Genomic DNA, 18842 nt, shown 5'->3' with positions numbered 1-18842 from the left:
TGACAACACAATTGGTTGTGATCAATGGACACTGTGAAATCACGTTCAGAATGCATTAGGATGCTCTCACATGGGTGATTTCTGCACGTAGATACTGTATTTCCTACAGATCCGAGGCCTGATGCAAGTGGGAACACAGCAAACCTATTTCTGTCTTTAATCACTCATTGTGAAGCACTGACAGGCACATTAGGCTCTCCCATCTAAAATTAGTTCTGCTCATGCTGGAAGCAACCATTTATTCCATCGAGCTATTTGTACGTTTAATGTCAGGGCATTGTCACTGGTTTTGTGTGAGGTTTCTCTGCAACACCTTGTTCTGTTCCTAGGCCGTGGTATTGCTGCCAGCATGAACACCCTCCACTGTCAATTGTGTGTCATTAAAACCTCCATTAGCTTGCACACCACTTGGGGAGACAAAGCACGAGCCTGCTCCCAAGAGACTCAGCACTGAGGTAAAAGGATGGTGGGGAAGTACCAAACGTTGACCCCATCACTGACCATCTCATTGTCCCACCAGGGAGGGTGCTGCAGCCATCACAAACGAGCCATGGACCATTCTCTGCCTGTGGTTTGTGTCACAGGGGCAGCTCCAGCCGCTGGCTGTGGGCTCAAGGCCAGTAATAAATAACATCTCAGTAATAAACCCCTTCCTCTATGCACACACCCCGATCAGATGCTGTAGGGGAGAGGGAAGCCCTACCCCTGTGTGTGACACTGCACTACCAGACACACCAGTCACAGTTCCTTACTGCAGTTACACTCTAAAGGTGTTGGAGGACTCCAAGCACATGAAACCATCTTCCACATTGCTGCTGCTGCAGCCCTGCACGCTCCCCAGCACCTCACAGCTCTCAGCCATCTGCACATCTTCGACTCATCCAGAGAGGTCAAATGGGGTTTTTAAACCCCACATGGATTTGTGCCCAACTCTGCCCCACACCACAGGAGGACAAGCAGCAATCCCACCCTTGGACACCACTGCCCTCTGCCCTGGGGAGCAAGGGGGAAGGTGGCAAGGTTTTGGCTGTCACAGAAGTCTTGCAGGTGGCACTTTACATGCGTTTACTATCAACTCCATCTGATCTAAGTCCACATAAGCTCATCCATCGCCTGTGGACGCGCCATTGGACTGCTCGTGTTCCTGTGGTTGGGTTGGTCAGCCACTGGATGTCACTAGCAGTCTGAATACATAAACCCAAACAGCATTGGTTTGGCATCAGAAAATCGGGGAGGACAGGAGGAGGCTGAGCACGCTACAGAGAGAACATTTCCAGGGGCTGCAAGCGTGTGCTCAAGGCTCACGTTGGCACCCAGGGCATGGGACAAGGGACAGACTGAACACTTTTCTTTATGGTTTTTGGTGGTTCGTTCATGAGCCTGATCTCAGCTCCTGTGCTCTGGTTTCTCTCCTCTCCTGAGATCAACCCATGCCCTGTGCCATTTGCTGACCTCTATGCAGACCCAGCACATCCTGCCAAGTGTTCCTGGGTGGGCCCCAGCTATGGGCCATTTCCCCAGGGGTGAAAAGCCCCTTTGCACAGCCTGGCAGAGCTCACTGTCTCCCTCCCATGGGCAGCCTCCAAGAGGGCTTGGGATGCACACAACAGATACCTTGAGATCTTCAATGCCAGTTGGACTCCATCTGATCAAAATGGGTCCAGAGTCAGAGCTACACCAAATGCCCCAGATCAAGATATGTCAAGATGCACTGTTGAGTTAGGAGAGGAGAAAGGGAAACTTGTATTCTTTATCCCCTAAAATCTCCAAGTATCAAAGCACAGAAACCCAAGATAAACTGATGTTCTCCTTTGTAGGGTTAGAGGCAAGAAGATCTGGTTCTCCAAAGGGTGAGAAAAGTTACAGGGTGTCAGCACAACCAGCCAGAATAAGCATAAAAGCAGTGAAGGAGGTGCAGGGAAACGGAGGATCTGAGCCATGGAGTGTACAATGGAAATGGGAAATCCAGCAAATAACAAAACCCAACTCCAGAGTTACATGAGGTGAATCTCCCTTTTGTAACCCTCTGTTCTGCAGGGTCCCATGTACTGCATGAGAGCCCATGGGAGCAGCACAACCCAGACACCTGAAATGCCAGCTGCTACAGGGACAAAACCTGACCGGATTCATTTTGCCTGGGGGGGAAATCTGCTGGAATGAAATGCAGGAACACTCGGTAATGATGCTCAGGAGCAAAAAACACCAGCATCTCTTGAATCTCCCACCAATAGCAATGAAACAGCCGGTGACAAAATCACAGGTAAAACCAAGCAGGACAAAGTGCTTCTAACATGTAAACCAGGGTTTGTTTTGGAAATGAAGATAACTACCAGAAAGAACTCTGACATTAAAATCACCAGATTTGTTCTCACCAGAATAACTAAAAATAATAAAAATAATAAATTGGTGGTAACTGCTTTTAAGCCTGTGATACAAAACTGGAATAAATGAAGGGAGGACCAGCACATTGTCCTGATGGTTTGTACTCTGTGCATTTATGTCCTACTGTGAACAGTGTGATTTTTCAACACTTCTTCAACCTAAAACACAACCCCATTTAATGATCTGATTGACATTATAGCAAACCCTTCCTTTCTAAGCTCTTTATCTCCAACATGCCCTTTAAAAGCAGCCTCGTCCTTGCAGGACTCCAGGCCAGGCTTCAAGGTCACCTTTCCAGCTCTGTTGTGGTGCTCTGCAGGGATCTGCCCATCCCCATGGTGTCCAGCTTGTGCCCTCCCATTCCCTCTATTGTCAGCGGTCACCAATTGCAGTTCAGGGCTCCCCACGCTCCAGGGAAGAGCCAGCATCAAACAGCTCCCTCGCAGCAGCTCAGAGCAGGTCGATGCTGTCTCCACTCACCAGATGTGCACTATCAGTTCTAGCACTGAAGTGAGCCCAGTTTGGCTGCACGTGACAGCCACTGACACAGAACAAGAGGAAGCCTCGTACCAGCAATACATCAAAGAGGAGAAGAAAAGTATTTGAAGAAGAGCTGTTTGAAGCAAGTGTTTTAAAAAGGATGAGCAATTTGTTTTACAATCATTTTAAATAATTATTTCAAATAATGAGATTGCTCTGAACCAATACTGTAACTTTAACCCAGGTATAATCACTGTAAATGACATTAAGAGCTTGTCTACAGGCAAATTGCATTGCTCTGATTATAATGGGATTGTTAAGGCTCAGCAGATCCCCATGTCCAGATAGAGTTGACATAACAGAAAAGGAAGGGAAAGAAGTTATACCAGAAAACCTAACTGACCTTGGGCTTACACTGACAGAGTTATTCCCATCAGAAGAACTCCTAAGGAACCAAGGCAACTGGACTTGGCTGAGGTGAGGTACATAGCCCCCAAACACCAACCTGCGCTGGCAGCAGTGCTGACAGTCTGCTACACTACAGCTTGAATGAGAACCTGTGTTGCCTTTCAAGGGTGTCCTTCTGCGGGCTGCACAGTGTGAGTAATGTGGGAAATGGTTCCCCCAGGTCAGAGAAACAGATCTTTAACATAAGTTTAGAGAAAGCCCTTACTGACGGGCTGCACAAAACTCACACTGAAGCGAGCTCACACCAGTGACTCCCTGCTCCAGGTTCTGTCTCAGAAGCTGAAAACCAGAAATGAGAAGAACAACTGACCTAAATATGCAGAAATTACCCAGTGACTGCTCGTGAGTCTATTTCTGAGTGCTTGACTGCAGATTTCTCAGAGAAACTTGACCACCAGAGATGAAACTTTAACAAGCCAGCACCTCTCGGTGTGGAGGCATTCAGAACTGCTCATTGCTGCGGTGAAAAACTGGGTCAGAGTTATCCCCATCTTCCCCAAAGTGCTGTAAAGCTAGATTTACGTGTATATATATTCAAATTAATCTTTAATTATATATTTCTATACAGGTTTGTACTCCACTTAGCAGAGATGGCAAAGTGTAGTAGGTGCTGAAGCCATTCTGCATGGTGCTCACTGCAGGACCACATTGAAGATTCCAATCACAGGCTGGTTTTTCCTAAGCCCATTTTCAGCCCTGCTCTCAGCAGATAAAACATCTATATTGGTTACTGAGCCAAAACCCCCTCTACAATCCCTATTGCATGAGGCAGACACAGACATACTTTGTACCACTTAATTAACAACTATAAGATGCAATGTGGATGCAAACAAGCACATTTATATGTTATTAATGATTGCACAGACCTGTAAATAAGAAAACAGGGATAAGCAAAGGTGGTTTATTTTCCACCAGTGTTTCCAAACTGCTTCATTGTACTTCTACCATATGTTCATATGCAAAGTCTTAAATTAAGAGAATGTAAGCCAGCATGCCTTTAGTGGAATATACCCTCAGTAGGGGTAGCCCAGCAGGAACAGCTCAGGCTGCTTGTGCTGGCTGCCACGCAGCCCCAGCTTTGCCATAAGCATTGCCTAAGCATCCTTAGCAGCATGCTAAGGTTCCATTTTCAAATGTTTTTCATCCGTAATGCCTAAAGGTGGCACGCTCACTAAACAATCTTGCTAGAAACAATACAAGATAAGACATAAAAGACATATTCAATTACCCAGCCCATGCCTCCAAATGCAACAAAAATAAACACAAAATGCTTTGGGGTTTGTCACTTGCAGCATGCAACAGCTTTTGCATTGCACTTTGCCTGATCCTTTGCCAGATTCCTTCAGGAAAGCCAAGCTCTGGATGGATGGGAAGAGCTTGTCTGGAGGCCAGGCAGTGGGAGCTGGGATTCCGCTCCTGCTCCTGCGGCCTGCCTGCCCCGTTCCACCCAAGCACCAGTACACACAGTCCAGCTTCCTGCCCATGTAACAAACAATGACATCAGTGCTACTACACTCATTAACTAACGATAATGCTGTGAGTAAACCCAGGCCCCCAAAATGGATTGGGACTTCTACTGTTGTGTGATACAGCTGAAGAGTCGAAGGTGTGCTGGGCAGAAGCATTTACAGTATTTCTGATGATGAGTACTATCACAATTCCGAGGAGCACTGCAGAAATGAGCTGATGCCAAGTAAGTATTGTGAGGTGGAGAAGAGTTGGGTAGACACTGCTCCTACAAATCCTGGTTTCCTAACTCCCAGTGTGTGTCAGTTATAGCACAGCACCCAGTGAGGCCAGATGAACAGTGGAAGCAAAACCAAATAGATGAGTCTCATTTTCTTCTGGTGAGGAATTACTCTTTACACTTCTGCTACATGAGCCCACAGTGCTGCCTCTGAGCTGCCAGCTCCCTGGGGCAAGGTTTAAATTAAGGCCTCTTCTGCTTTTTGCTTTCTTTTCCTTTTTTTCTAATCAGGAAACTATTTGTATTCATTGCAAGTTTGTAATCTTCCCTGACCCAGTGTTAAAAAGTAACAATCAAAAGAACACCCAAAGCTAAATGTTAACTCTAACTCCCCTTTTCCAGCCCCCTATTTAATCAGCCTTGTGGCATATTAGAAAATAGATCATTTAGTTCCACTTCATTATTATGGGGGTAAAAAACCCCTTACAGTCAGGCTTAGAGCACCTAAATACCTAAAGCCCTGTCCCAGTGTGTCAGGCACATGGGTGTAGAAGAGACAGGCAGTGTTTTCATGCCCTTGGGCAGTATGTTCCTGGGGAATGGCAAGGGCTTTCTGCATCCCACCAGGCCCCTATGAACACGTACAGCCACACACCCTGCACTAGTGACCGGGTGATGTGCAATGTACAGCAATGGAGGGACTGAAGCTGGAATTTCTGGCTACACCCTTGGAAATGTTCAGGGATTAATGTGTCCAATGTGCACTGAAATCAGCAGGAATTGAGCAGTGCTGCTGGTGAAAGCCACCTGCAATCAGATCAGTTTTACCCTTAAAACACCTTGCAAAACACTCCCTATCGCCCATGCAGGAGATGGTCATCCGCCTGCAGAGTGGATTCAAACATTTTAATGCAAGACAAAGACAGTGAAGTGTTTCTGGCCCCAGCCAGCACGCAAAACCTTGTTATTTTAAGTTGTTTTTCAAAACAAATCCATGTCAGGGACTGAAATTGCTCTGTTTGTGCCTTGTGTGCTGGCCAGAGATTACAGATCTCCTTATGTGTGCTGGCTAGCTGCGTAAACACGTCCCAGTGCAAGGCAGAACTGAGGGCCACGGCGCGGCTCCGCGTGTTCGGTGACGAGGGCAGCGGCGTCAGCTCCGTGACTATCGTGGCCTTTCTTGGGAGTCTGTGTCCTGCCCAGGGAATCAAAACCCGGCCTAACAAAGCCTCTTCTGTCTCCAAGCTCCCTTGCGGCGCAAGGACACATCCCTCCTTGCCATGCAGGCTGAAGGGGCACTCAGAGGAGGAGGTGGGTGCTGGGTGTTTGATCTGAAGGCTGCATGCCGTTCTCAAGCCACAAGTTGTCATCGTGTGATGCAGCCCTGCGCTGTACGGGTGCAGCAGGGACCGACCGACGGTGCGCTGGCTGCAGAGCAGCGGCACAGGAGAGGCTGGTTCAGAACACAGACACGTAAGCACGGCAGAAACCCCACCTCCCGGTGACTGTGCGGATCAAATGGGTAGAAATGCCACAGATAGACACACTCCTCCCAGTATAATTGTTACTATCACAGCTGTGGTGGAGAGAGGGGGAGGAGAGCGGATGATGCAAGGCTCTGGCATCACGCTTTGCAGTCACTCGGCTGCACCCTTTCCAAGAGGCGAGGAAGTGCTGGAATGCACCAGAGAGGCCGACTCTGCGCGGAGCTGGGGCTGCGGAGCTGGCAGTGGCACGCTGCATCTCATCTGCATCTGAACTGCATCTCATCTGAACTGCATCCCACCTGCATCTGAACTGCATCTCATCTGAACTGCATCTCATCTGAACTGCATCCCATCTGCATCCGAACTGCATCTCATCTGAACTGCATCCCATCTGCATCCGAACTGCATCTCATCTGAACTGCATCCCATCTGCATCCGAACTGCATCTCATCTGAACTGCATCCCATCTGCATCCGAACTGCATCTCATCTGAACTGCATCCCATCTGCATCTGAACTGCATCTCATCTGAACTGCATCCCACCTGCATCCGAACTGCATCTCATCTGAACTGCATCCCATCTGTATCCGAACTGCATCTCATCTGAACTGCATCCCATCTGTATCCGAACTGCATCTCATCTGAACTGCATCCCATCTGTATCCGAACTGCATCTCATCTGAACTGCATCCCATCTGTATCCGAACTGCATCTCATCTGAACTGCATCCCACCTGCATCCGAACTGCATCTCATCTGAACTGCATCCCATCTGCAGCTGCATCTAAATCTGATCTGCATCTGCATCCGATCTGCTGCACAACCCGCTGCCATCCCACCCTACCTGCCCCAAGTTGATCCAGCCTCTAGGCAATTACTCCAACAACCCCTGTTCTCAGTCATTTCTTTTCAGAGCTCATTACAAAGAGTAATTAAATGGTGTAAGGTCCCTGGCCTTAACCCTGTTTAGTAGATAAAGTGGGTCATTAAGCATTCTTAGCTCCATTTTGCATCTATGGAAACTGGGGAGAGAGGCTAACACAAGGTCATAGGCTACTCGGAGTCAACCCAGGATTATAACACATAGTTGCTAACTCCTTCATCCAACGATGCTGGGATATTTCACTGATTTCAAGGAGTTATGGATCAAATCTGCTATTCTTGTCTTATCGCTGGCAAATTCAATACAGACAAGTACCACATGAGTTAACTGAATCAAGTGTTTGAGAACTTGAAACGAGCCGTTGGACCAGCCTGTCTCTGAGAGCAGACCCTGAGTCACTGGAGGCGGTATCCTTCAGGCTATATATAGCTCCATCCCTATAAACTACTATCTCACTTTTGGCCAGTCAGCTTACTTCATTCAAAAGTGTTTATCTTGCCCTAACTGCCAGCCTAAAGGTGAAATGCTATTTTCAGACCAGGAGAGAGGCCTAGAGAGCAATGAATTTTTAAGTGTTCCCCCTTTCCCTGATTTCTTTAGTACCTTGGTACTTACACAAGATGCTACAAACTGAAGAGCTCTATTTATTCACAACATGTATAAAACTGACAATTTTTCCCTACTTACATGTCATGATCTGATGTCTAAGGAGTGGAAAAGACCTGAAACATTGTCAATTTTGACTTTGCTCCTATGGCCAGAGGATAACTGTCTTCAGTAAATGTTGAAACACTATGGAAAATAGAGCTTGAATTCTGCCCTTATAGCCAAAATTCTTGATGAGGACTGAGTTAACTCCAAAATGTTTAGTGTGAGCTGTCCCTGCCCATGGCAGGGGGGTTGGAAGTAGATGATCTTAAGGTCCTTTCCAACCCTAACTATTCTATGATTCTAAGTAAATGACTGGGGGTAGTTTCGTTCTAGCAGGGACAGACCCTCCACTTGCAGCATGGCACAGTTCACTCTTAGGAAGTGTTCTGACGTATTACTACTGGAGGCACCCAGCAGATCTGGGCAGCTTTACAGCTTAAAAAACCCCAACAAGCAAAACCAATGAACCAGCAAAGCAAAGACTTACAAACCTCGAGCTTTCTAGAACACATCCAGGCAGTGGCTGTGGGGCTGGAGCACAGCGCTGCCACCTCGGCACTGCCTTCCCACTTGGCTCCCACCCAGTGCCACTGCTAATGGGATGCTGGTGATGGAGCTGCCACCTGGCACTGTGTCTGGCTCCAGGCTGGCGAGCAAGCGCTTGGCAGCCTGAGGGGGAACTGGCCACCTGGCTGATTCGAGGGCTCTGTGAGCCCACTGCTGACCTCCTAGGACATGGTGTCACTGCGGGTGCTGACAGCACCTCCTCTGCTTGCTCTGTTCATCCTTCCCATCCCCACTGGTGTGCTCACAAATACCCAACACGTACCCCCCTCCTGGCTCTACTCCCCTCTGTCTGCTCCGGTGGATAAAGCCAGGCTCGGCCTTAATTGCTAAATGAGAATAAAATGAGCTTCTTGCCTTCTCCAATTCTTTAAACTATTCCAAGCCCCTCCCTGTCCATCCTGTCTCGTTTCTCACCATCCTTCTCCACACTCCAGATCAGGATTTGTATTAGCTGCTCAGTTTCACAACCATTTCTGAATGGTGCCGTTTGCTGCGCATTTACTGGCCAGTAAAAATACAGATACAAATTAAGAATAACATCCAAACAAAGAACGGCACAAGAATGATCTGAAATCAGATTCATGCCCTAAGGCTAGATTCTCCACTTGCCTCGCACCCTGGTTTATTATTAGCACTTGCAAAACCTTAGTGAGAAAGGCCACAATTTTGATTTGATTTTTTACATTAATTTTGCATATATGTAAATGACTCCACAAGGAGCAAGGCAACAGAAAATGAAGAATGGAGTGCACAAAAATACATCAGTAAAGAATCCTGGAGTAGTGTCAGCACCACACAGTGAACCAGCCTATGTTTTGCTATGAAAATTGGATTTATTACTTCAAGATCTCAGAGAAAGGAGCATCACAAGTACTGAAATGTTCTTCTCAGTTTCAAATGACTATGACTGTGAGGTTCCACAATGGTTTTAGGCTGCTCTCAGGCTACAGTAAGTACCAAATGTCAAGCTCTTACATCCATTAAGAATGACCTGGAAATAATGTACTTTGTTAATTGCAATCGTTGTACAAAGATTAGATCCCTGATTGGAACAGAGCTGTGTTTGCTCCTAGTGTGGCCTCCCTTCTGCTGAATGAGTATACCTGTCATTTCCAAGCTTGACATTTGGCACTGCTGGTGTCTTACTTTCCCCATCTTAGGTGCCAGTGGAATACTTATTGCTGATCACTAACAGGCTTTGAAGACTTCCAGCTGTGGACGAGGATGATGGAAACTGTGGGGCAAGGGATTTACTAGAAAACCTCAGCATTTGGTATTATCTTAGCAAAGTATGTGGCCCTCTTTCTGTTATTTAGCTGTCACTGCTGATACCGACCCAAATAGAGTGCTGCTGAGCCAGTGAGTATTTCCTTAGTACCTTGCCAGTATCCCCTTGCTTCTCTCTATTGCTCAGAGCAAACACAGCAGTCATTTCTGGGTCCTGATACTCACCACAGAGACTGATTAGTAGCCTGTGAGCAAACACATTTTAGTTCCCTGTAAAAGGCTGTTTTTCTGTAACTGGTCTGGCAGTGCAAGAACAGCTCTGTGCACTCTATTACACACAGTATTGTAAGTAATGACAGATAATGCTATCAAGGTCTTTTCCTAGAATATAGGGATTAACTCACCTCATTAAAATGTACACATTCGGCATAGCATAATGCAGCACTACTTCAGGACAACTGTTTAAGCCAGCTGAAAGAGACTCTGCTCAGGGAGAACAAAGATGATCCCTGGCTGTCCTCTTACTTCCCATATGCAGGTTTTTATAATCTTTTTAGATCAGTATGTAGATATCACAGCACTGAGCACTTTTACAGACCTAAAATAGACTACATTAGCTTAAATTTCTAGCTAGTAAAGAAACTCAAGGGGAGAGAAACATAATTAACTTGGAGCACGGAATGATTCCCTTGTGGGAAAACCACCCTGAACTAAAAAGGGTAGTTTGTACAAGTAGCTAACAGTGAGCACACAGAGGCTGGCAGGTTACACACTCTGAAGAGTGATGTCTTAGGCTGAAGAGTTTTGGTTTATTTTCCCTTGAGCATTTGTTCTTAAACATTTAAAACTTATCTGATGGTTTTGGATATTAAAATGACTGACACTGCAGTTGTCAGTGCTTGGTCTTCTTCTGTCAGGAAAATGAAAACAAAAGCTGTGTTGCTGGAGTTGCCTACAGGTACTTCTTGACATTCAAAGAACACTTCTGAAAGCTGTGCTAGCACATGGAGCCTGGTGCTGCTCACATTAAAGGAATAGCTGAAAGTACCCTGGGCACCAGCAGGAGAAGGAAGTGGAGAAAGCAGAATTGTGTTCATGATCAGGCCCTTTCCCCAAATGATTCAGGTCTTTTACTCGTAATTGACTTTTCAACTCACAAAAGTAACTCTGAGCAGTGTCTGTGCTGCTTAATTTCTACCCTGCAACAGCCTCTGTGACAAACGGCACTGGTGTATCTGCTTCAGAATATGGAAATGCCTGCTCCTACAGACGTGTAGGTGGCTGCAGAAAGGTGAATTTTACAGAACTGATCTGATCTATTACAGCTGAACATGTTCGAGTCCAGACTCCCGTAGCAGTTATTACTGTCTTACCATAATTCAATTTCTTTTTAACAACCTTACCTAACTTAATTATTCTGGCATAATATGTCAACCAGTTACCCTCCCAGTTATGGTTACATTGCCAGCTTCAAACCGAACAAAAGGTATTCTTTTTGTCTGTGATATGTACCATCAGCCTGATGAATCCTAACAAACAGGACTTAGAGCCTGCTTAATAATGAAAAAGCTGCCATACAAGATAAAGGAGTGAATCCAGATAACACCGTGAAGCCTGAAATGAGGACAGAGAAAACTCTCCAGGCCAAATGGAAATCCACTGGGATTCTGTCAATGAACCAACAAGGAATTCATGCCCAGTTTTCATGAACTAGTAAATCAGTCTCCATTAGAAATTCTTCTCCACCTCAAATAAAGTCCTTACTATCATTATTTGTTAACACAGTTACTAACCAAGGATGTCATGATGTATTAAAGGGTAACAAACTGAACCTCCCAAATGTGATTTTTGTAATTCCAGTCTCACATCTGGTTCCTAAGGACATATTTGCATACTTGTACAACAGAATTAATCATTTTACGGCTGCTGTCACTTACAGTTTTCAGTGCTGAGATTCCACAGGGCTGGTGGCATCCCAGGAGTACAGCGAGCACTTCTCCCCACTCTGTCTTCTGTGCATTTGCTGTCAGGCAAAAGTTTTAAATCTCAGATTTTTTTCTTCCATTTACAGTTTTCAGTGCATTTACTAGAAAATACCTGCTACAAGAGGCAGTGTCTCCAGGTGGTCCTTCCCAGAACCCTTTTTAGATAAAGTACTATTCATTACAGCTGTACCCCAGAGGAAAAACAGCAATCAAAAGGCAAGCTAGGGGTACTGTTTCCTTCTGACATATGCTGTGGAGAACAGCCACTGAAGTATTCCATGACTAGCCAGAGCAATGCTGAATCACAGCACAACTAATGAGGATAATTGCAGTCAGAAAGTTTCATTTTAAGAATGTGTCAAGCATAATTTGATGAGGGTGTGTGAGTATCTGCGCCTGGGTTGTCCATGGTACATTCTTATGTATGTGAATCACAAAGCATTATGAGCCACCTACCTCCTCGTAGCAGGGAAGGTGCACTCTGCTTTCCTGTGAGAAGGAAACCTGGACCACCTTTTTAAATGTTGTCAGCAGCCTCAGTACCATCTATTTCAACTCCTACACCTTCCACTTAGACCAAACAGCACCCATCATCTAACAAGAGTTACAAATTTTCCCCTCCAGAAGAGAATTCTGATTTTTCTGGTGATAATAAATACTCTCAAATTTAAAAATGCACCATCAGAATGTGGCATTTACAAATCTGAGTGGTGATTTTTGTAAAACGTTGCTGATTTTAATGGGGGAATAGACTGACACTTTATTAAGTTTAGAACAGGTTTATTAGTTAAATAGTACGTTAAGGGAAAGAAATGCCTGTACGAGGTGTTTCTGTTCAGGATTGTATTTTTGATTAGAAGACATACAAGATCAAAATCACCTTTGAAGCAGCTTCTGAGCAGGCTCCCTGCGTACCTTGGCCCCTATGTTATAAATCTGTTGGCTTGTTCATAGCTTCAGCTGCAAAGTCCATCATCCTTCCAGAGAGCAGCAGCTCAGTGTTCCAGCCAGCTCAGCTCACGGTGCACCTGCCAGAGCAGTGAGATGTGATGTCAGTGAGACATGGCACGATCACAGGGTCAGGAGCTGCAGATACATTTCCTTCACAGCAGCCACAGGTTGCAGTTCCTACATTGCTTTTCCCATGTCCCACCTCTATAATGGCAATGACATGAGTAACACCATCCTCTGATTTTCCCGCATCAACTAAAGATACTTGTACCATTACAGCTGTGGCTGCACTGCCGCAGCATCCTTGGGGCAGACGCTCTATTTCCCTATTGCTTTAGAGCAGCTTGAGCAGCAGATTTCTGCTGTAGGAGCAGAACTTTCAAGAGCTTCTGGTGATTTTGCAGTAACAAACTAATACATATGGCTGAAAATGATTTAAAGGAAAGAAACTCTTAACTTAGAAGCAAATTCCAGATTTCTGTGTTACATATAAACTATAAAATTACAAAAGCATGAAGAATAACATGAGAACATGTTTTCATATTAGGTTGAGTGCAATGAACCCACCCATTGCTGCATGAGGATTATATATACATAAAATGCAAACAGTGTCATTTAGCATTGCTGACAGTGCTTTATTATTTCAATCAAAAAGGAATATAGTGAAAGGAATTCAGAAGGGGTGGATAGTGTCAGCAGTAACAACACACACGATTACACACTACTATAATTAGCAATGGAATTTAAAGAATTAAAAAGCAACACATTTCTTTGTTTTAACTGTGCTTTGGGCTCAGCAGCAGCTCCAGTGATGCACTTGGCATAAAAGTTTCTCCCAGCCTTTGTTAAAATATAAACCCATCAGAAAGAGAAATGCTACAGCCAAAGGGAAACCCTTCAGTATGAAAAGGGCCCTAAAACCCCTCCAGAAGGCAGTTTAATCCAAATCTGGGATAACTATGGATTAAGAATACACTGATGTTAGTTTGTGCTCCCCTCTTTTAATGCTACTACCTCATGCTGATGTGCTCTGGCTTGCTTTCCCTAAGCACTGAACAACTCTTGCATTGTATTTGCTGTTTGATACACAAATGTGGGCAGCAACCTGACATCAGTGCTGCCAATGGCCTGTACTCTCATTCTTCTGATTTTATCTTGAGGTGTGATTTGTAGAGGTGACAAGTGTGAATGAAGAAGGCACAACAAAGGCTCGCACCTTGAGTACATCAAACTTTGCTTAATTGTAGCTGCAGTGTGCTCAGAAATACATCTGTAAGACTGAGGAGTGATTTATCTGATCTAACATACCTGCACGTGCATTCGCAGCAGTTTCCTATGCAAATCAGGTACTTGGGCACACAAATCATTCTCGTTAGCTACAGAAGTGTGTGATGACCTGATCTGCATGTTCAGCTGTAGTACACCTCTGGATTAGCATGGAGGCTGTGTGCATCTTTGGCACGTCGAAATGTGTGCCCAGGTAGATTGAAAGTTGGATTTTTTATTATCTCTGCTTTGCTTTGCTATACATTAACTGGAATATGCACGTTACTGCCATTCACTCGAACTCATAAAACCATGTTGATGATATAAAGAACAATTTGCTGAACTTTCTGAATAAAAGATTTTAAAATAAGAATATTCATCCACTGAATAAGTGTAATTTCATCTAAATTAAAAAATTTGGGAACAGAAAACATCTTCTTGTATGACAATAAATACCTGCAACCCTCATGGGAAAAACTCTGTCAAGGTTATCATAAGCAATCTTGTTTGCACAGCATCACGAGGAAGGATACTGCCAATGTCTCACTGCATGGGGCCGGAGGAGGCTGAAGGTGACAGACAGCAGTCACTGCTCACACCCTCACGGCCACGGAAAGGAGCCAGCAGATAAACTGAGGGAACAGAGCGGCGGGCGCGGAGCTGGCAGACTCACAGGGGAACAATCAGGTTTATGTAGGTGCTCTGCCAGGGTGCAGCCAGCAAAACTGAAACTGAGAAACTGATGAAATGCTGCTCTTACCTGGACTTTCAACCTTTGGCTCCAGGAAGAGGAGCTGCTGGGCTAACATGTGAGATTAAAGAAGGAACCATGTGAAAAGAACATCTGTGGTAACAGACTGTTGAATGGAGGTACAGAAAGACAATGTTGCCATTGCTATGATGGCCACTTGAGAGGCATGGGAACTTCCACTACTAAAAATGGAATGCTAAATGTGAAAAGGGGTTCACTTCAGTAAAAACCTCTGCTGCAATGGGTAAAGACCGCACAAGGCTCACGTTCTCAGTACTGAACCCACTAGAGACCAGACTGATTTATCTTCTCTCCTTTCTAATGCTATTAGCACATCGGGTAGAGGGGGCACAGTTACAGGTTGCTCTTTTCCTTATGTTGATAATACACAGGAAAGGACACAGGAGTGCTGAAAGTAGGCTTTCTAACGTGAATATACATTAAAAATTAATCTGAATGCTTTTTGTGCTCTGCTTCGCATTGGGAACACATTTCCCCACACACTGGTATTTTTGTTCTGTTTTGGTTGCGAAAATAATATTCTTTTCCAATATCTTTAAGTTAAACCCCAAGTGATGTTAAAAGAAAACCCATGATGGCAGAATGCACATGGCTGTACTTCCACCTAGAACCCAGCGAAGTGGATGATTTTGCACTTCTAGAGCCCAGTCCTGCTTTACTTGTGCCAGCCAGGCCCTGCCATGGACTCACAAGATGTAAATTCACTGGTTGCAGCGGTACAGTCCCTGCGGGTGTTTTGCTACACAAATATGTACACACACAGAGAATATTAATGACAGCTTTCATTCACAGGCAACATGTGAATTATGAATGAATGAAGTTCTCAGCGTTCAGCAGAAACCTCCTAGCACGGTTTGCTGTAACATTCTGGAACATGTAATCTCTGGTGCAGTAGATGGAGCTGCATGTGCCACCCCAGATGGTGAAAAGCACACTGAAGAGCCTGGCTCACTCCGCAGCATGGCTCTGTTGTAAACATACACTTCAGGAATATCCTGAAGGAAAAAGGGAAGTTGGAATCGAGAGAAGCTATGTAACTCTGATCTGCACACCCCCTGATCTGCACACCTCTGATCTGAGGCAGAGGGCTGTGATTGCTGTTACCAAGGTGCACTGCGGCAATCCAGGAAAGTATTGAGGAAAATGGGCTCTGAGACTCCTTATGTTTTATCCATGCTGGGAACTGGGATTTTTTTCCATCCCAGTATCAAGCAGTGATACTACAAGGAGGGTCAGCTGTAAAAGGAGAATAAAATACTTAGTTCTTAAAAGCACTGGGAAAATTCATTGATCTCTGTGAAATGGGTTTAATTTCTCGGATAGGTGACTCGTTATCCCTTGAGTCTGTGGACAAGGGGAGAGCTGTGAATGCTATCTACTTTGACTTCAGCAAGGCTTTGGATGTGGCCTCCCGGTATCATTATAGCCAAACTGGTGTGACAAAGACTAGACAGCTTGGATGGGTGGATGTGGGTGGGTGGGTGGATGGATGGATGGATGGATGGATGGATGGATGGATGAAAAATACCTGAGCCATCAGCTCAAAGCCCTGTGCTCAGCAGTTCAAAGCCCATAGGACCCCAGGACATAAGGTACATGTACAACAACTCACCCTAGAACATGTTCACAGGTACTTAACCTGAAGGGGGAAAGGGCTCCTCTCCTTTACCCACAGCAGGAGTGGGGCTCTAAGCTACTCCTGCCCTTGTTTAATCAGCACCTGAAAACCCAACCGAGGCAGTGGTTACATGCCTCAAGAGACAAGAAAATGCACTCAACACATTTAAGAATTGTAAGTATGTCAATTGCCAGAGAACAGTTCAAGAGGCTAAAACTGAGCAATGGCTGGTACCATTGTGTCTGAACACTGCCTTCAAATGTCGGTACAGGATCCCGACACATGCTGGAAATCTGGCCTACTCTTTATCTCATTATTAGTTATATTCATCAGTATATTGAAACTGAACTACTCCACGCTTTTAGCCCATTTTGAACGCCACCAGTGTATTTGGGAATGTCTGTGGCATCAGCATCTCTGTGTGTAAGCTGTAAGAAATTGTCAAGGCTTAAATGGACCTAAAACTTGTCATGTTGTCAATGAAAAAAATAAGTTAAATGCAGTCCATACTCATCATTTGTCCTGGATGCATTTACACTTTTGCATTGCATGTTGGGTTGAAATTGCAACTCTTGCCTGCTGGTGTATAAAACAGCATTACAAAGACAAAGCGACTGACCATAAGCCACAGCACAGCAGTGAAGGTGACAGAAAGTGCTGCCCATGCCCTCAGTGCATAACAGAGATTCATGGCACAAACCATATTTGCTACTGGCAGTAAAACCAGACAAACCTACAGATTTGAGTACGAATTTGTCAGTGTCCCTTGAACGTTCTTCAGGTTTTTGCTGTTCACATAATTTTACATGTGAAATTACTTCTTTCCCAAATCAGCATTCCATAAACCCTTATGGCCTGCATTCAACGCTGCGTTACGCTGCCAACGTTAGAAGTGACTTTGGTCACTGGCCTTTGACAGCGACACATGTAACTGTTCCCTGTAGCCACAGGGCTCTTTGGATTTGCTGTGATTGAGCAGTTGTACTGGTTGGGTCCACTGCCAGCTCCCCCTTTCTCCAGGGTTCTGTACTCTTGTCAGTCACTGCTTTTGAGCATGTGGATTACCTGACCAGTGGGGTATGCTTTGGTTTAGTGTTAGGAACACTGATGTATTAAACCAAGGATATTTGAGATTTACCTTAGCAGGGTTTGGAGAAGACTATGAAAGCATTCTATTCCAAGTATACATCATGCTGATACTGTGAATGTGCACTAGCAAGAGGCACAGGGGCACAGAATGGTTTGGGTTGGAAGGGACCTTAAATATCACCCATTTCCACAGCCCTGCCATGGGCAGGGCCACCGAGCTCCCTGATCTCGAGGTAATGGTCACAAATGGTATCAGTGTTCCCCACAGATGTGGTGACCCCAGGTGTGTGGGACACGGTTATGCACCAAGAATAACGCTGTCCTGCGAGCAGATTCCACACGAGCCAGGGCAGCGGCGACACCAAAGGCAGTGCCCAACGCCAGGAGCAGGTAACTCCGCGCTGGGACTGCTCCATTGCACCAGCTGGGTCAGGACAAACCCAGCACCAGCTCCATGGCGACCAGAAGGGGAAGCTGTGCTCTGCACACCCCATCCTTGTCCTCTGCACCACTGCACACATCAGGGTCTGTGCAGTGCGTGTCCTGTGAGCACTGGTGATGGGGAGAGTCCATTGGGCATTCTCCAAGCTACACAACAGAGGAATGCATTTACTCTGCCTTTCCTTCATCTTCCTAACCTCTCCTGTAGCGTTAGTCTCTTCACTGGTATTTGCAGCTTTCCTTTTCCTATTTTGCCGTTTACAGACATCTCTAAAGCAGCTCCATCAATAATGAACACACTGATGCAAAGAGAGGCAGTGCGGTCATGGGCACTGGTGACGGGTATGACAGGGCAGCAGGTTCCACCGCAAGCTGGAGCGTGAGGAGCGCAGGTGCCTGTGAAGGCACACCCGCCTCACAAGAGGCTCAGCACCGGGGCCGAAGGGCCGCTGGGGCCGTGCCCGGTGCCCGCCGTCGGCCCCATCCCTCAGCGCGGCCCCTCAGGTCCCGCGCGCTGCAAGCCGGGAACCGCGGGGCACGCCGGGACACGCGCCCTGCACCTCCCAAGATGGCGGCGGGCAGCTATCCCCGCCCCCGGCGCGCACATGCGCAGTGACACGGCGGGCCGCGCCGCTCCCTCCCTCCCTCCCGGCGGCCGGGGCGCCACTGACAGACCGCGGAGCGGAGCGGTGCGAGCGGCCAGCGCCTGCGGGATCCCCGGGACCCTCCTCCGTGCCCCGCACCGCCCTGCTGCGCCGCGCCGCACCGCACAGCACCGGTGAATGGGAGAGGCGGGCGGCGCCGGCCCCACGGAGCACAGCGCAGCGGCGGCTCGGGTAAGGCCGGGGCCGCGCCTCCCCTCCCTGCCCGCTCTCGGCCTCGCGGCCCC

The 18842-nt window shown here is 46.4% G+C and overlaps 1 protein-coding gene and 1 long non-coding RNA gene across 3 annotated transcripts in view; one reads left to right on the top strand and one right to left on the bottom strand.

Moving 5' to 3' along the window:
- Positions 1-1586: 1586 nt before the first annotated feature.
- On the bottom strand, positions 1587-18344 carry LOC133217674 (uncharacterized). Of its 2 annotated transcripts, XR_009726927.1 has the most exons (4): positions 17819-18344; positions 12732-12844; positions 11769-11854; positions 1587-2945 (listed from the first exon to the last, which is right to left on the bottom strand). It is a non-coding gene; the product is annotated as an uncharacterized LOC133217674 (long non-coding RNA). The 2 variants fall into 2 exon arrangements; XR_009726926.1 differs by lacking the exon at positions 17819-18344 and having other exon boundaries at positions 12732-14005.
- Positions 18345-18696: 352 nt separating this feature from the next.
- PAFAH1B1 (platelet activating factor acetylhydrolase 1b regulatory subunit 1) overlaps positions 18697-18842 on the top strand; it is a 28645-nt gene continuing 28499 nt past the window's right edge. Inside the window, exon 1 of the mRNA XM_061363281.1 lies at positions 18697-18789. The gene's annotated coding sequence lies outside the window, so the exon portion shown is untranslated. The remainder of the gene's footprint in view (positions 18790-18842) is intronic.

Source organism: Neopsephotus bourkii, unplaced genomic scaffold (genome assembly GCF_033783945.1).
Source record: "Neopsephotus bourkii isolate Nb327-2 ecotype Australia unplaced genomic scaffold, CSIRO-AGI_Nbou_v1 NB_1154, whole genome shotgun sequence".
Taxonomy (NCBI): domain Eukaryota; kingdom Metazoa; phylum Chordata; class Aves; order Psittaciformes; family Psittacidae; genus Neopsephotus; species Neopsephotus bourkii.
Note: the sequence above shows the minus strand (reverse complement) of the source record. Positions and strands in the feature narration are given on the sequence as shown.